Below are 2,306 nucleotides of genomic sequence, written 5' to 3'. Positions count from 1 at the left end.
TGTTCCCGAGTCAAAGCCGCCGTCTTGGCTCTCACGTGTTTGTCTTTGCAGTGTCAACACACTAAGCCCCTCTACTCAGCTGTCATAATTTGTTAATGAGTCTTTTCACACAGAAAAGGGTAGACGGGTTGAGGGGAAAGAAAAAAAAAAAAGACGGCTCTTCACTATCTACTGAAAGCAGAGGTCCATCCCGAGAGGGGAACCCAAGGGCGACATCAGACCGATTTCAGAGCAGCCAGTGATGGCATCTCTGTATATTTTAATATTAATGACCCCTGGGCGCAGAACGGCCTCCCTTTAAGCCTCCAACAGGTGCCCCCTGCCGCCATTGAGCCAGGGATCGGCGAGCGAGCGACAATCTCGCCCCCGCCGGCCTGCTGCAAGGCCGCGTATGAAGACGACGAGGAAAAAAGCGGCCGGCGCGGACGGCACGTTTTTGAGTCACTTTCCCCTGCTGGAACACAGGTCGATACTCAGCCCCCCTCACGCCACCACCAGCACCCCTTGAGAAAGAGATTGACTTTTGTTTGGAGTTTGTGAGAAGTGGGAATCAGAAGCGGGACAATGGGACTCCCCACGGTGAGAGGCTGAGAGGAGCCATCTCAAATCAGTCAGCCAGGGGACTGACTAATCCGTCCATTGTCCCTCCCCAGCCACCGGCCGTACATCAACACATTCGCCCCCCATTGTCCCCCACCCTCGTGCAGCGGGATTTGCTCTCCCCAACAGCCAGTTTTGTCCACGGCAGTTCGAGCGGAAGTTTCTCACTGACAATTTGCCCCAAATAGATTTGTCAGAGCGTCCAAACTGCTTTCCTGGCTTTGGCTTTCCGGACCCTCGGACTCTCTGGTCTAAGGAGAGCACTTTGTACAAGTGTGCAGATTTGCCTTATGCACACAACTAACTACACGGTATGTCGGACGGCGGAGGAGACCGAAAGGCTTCGATGAGGGAAGATGTTTGTGGGGTTGACTTTTGAGGGTGGCCACTTTTTGGAGGTTTTGGGTTGAAATCTCAGCTCCTGCCTTCCTCTGTGATCTGACAACAGCACTCATAAAAAAGCCCCCCCAAAAAATATGGGTTAAAAATGGACTGACTCGCTACTTGGGTCAATTTGACCCAACGTTTTCACTTTTGTGTACAACCCAATTTTGTGACCCAAACATCGGGTCTGTCTATTTTCAACCCAAATTGGGTTATTTTGAACCCAGCATTCTTAACAGTGAGTTGGGTAAAAATGCAAGCCTTGTTCTGTCTGTTGGGAATTTAGCAGACCGCTCTGCGCCATGGTGGGCGTTCTGACATCGCGAGGGAGTTGACCTGTACCCTGACAATTTGGTAGCTGAAATTAAATTAACATTAAGGCTCCTGGAATCATGTCTGAGTATCGGCACAAGGGCTGGGGCCCTGATTTCGGGTTCCAGTGAATTAAAAAGAAAATGCTACATCTCCATCACTGAGTCCCACATAGTTCTCCATCTCAAACGTGTATAACGCGGAAACAAAAATGTCTGAATTCACGTAACACGGTCTTTACAGCTTCATTCGCCTCCAACAAGCTTGCGGACAGGTAGCCTTCAGCCCTGGCATAGAACTAGCCGTGGTGCTGAACCGTGTCTCTCTCTTTGATGTTGCAGGTGGCTGCATAGGGTGTAGTGGGCCTTCCTCACAATTGAGAGTTCTGGGTTCATGCTGGAGCCTATCCCAGCTGTCTTCTAACAACAAGCGGGGTACACCTTGAATTGGTTGCCAGCCAATCGCAGGGCAAACAGGCAGACAAACCATCCGTGCTCACACTCACCACTAAGGACAATTTAGAGCAGTGGTTCTTAACCTGGGTTCGATCGAACCCTTAGACTCTAAGGCTTAGAGTGTTCAATCAGCCTGCCATGCATGTTTGTGGAACATCAGGCCGGAGCCAGAATCGAACCTGCACCTCTGCACTGTGAGGCCAACTTAGGCTACAGTGCAGCCGAGGGGGGGTGCATCTGAATCCACCCGAATAAGGAATTAATGTGATTTAAAGTAACAGTATTGATCTCTTCGGGTCACTTTTAAAGTCAGCCCAATCTCCACTATGGCTTTTACCAGGCTTGAAATCTCTCCATGATTAGCTCCCTGGTGCTTAGTGACTTCTTGCTAAACCAATTGCTTTGCGCCTGGTCGCTTTTCGGGACCTGTGCATGTCATACGAAATCACCGTCTACGGTATGTTCATGTGGGGAGAGAAACGCTCATATTCTCATCCACATTCATTCATGCAAGTGGGAGGTTTAAAAATCAGGTTTTGCATTGTCCTGCAGTCA

This window comes from Hippocampus comes, unplaced genomic scaffold (assembly GCF_001891065.2).
Source record: "Hippocampus comes isolate QL1 unplaced genomic scaffold, H_comes_QL1_v1.1 scaffold8, whole genome shotgun sequence".
In the NCBI taxonomy this organism is placed as follows: domain Eukaryota; kingdom Metazoa; phylum Chordata; class Actinopteri; order Syngnathiformes; family Syngnathidae; genus Hippocampus; species Hippocampus comes.
The sequence above is the reverse complement of the archived record's forward strand: the minus strand, read 5'-3'. Positions refer to the sequence as shown.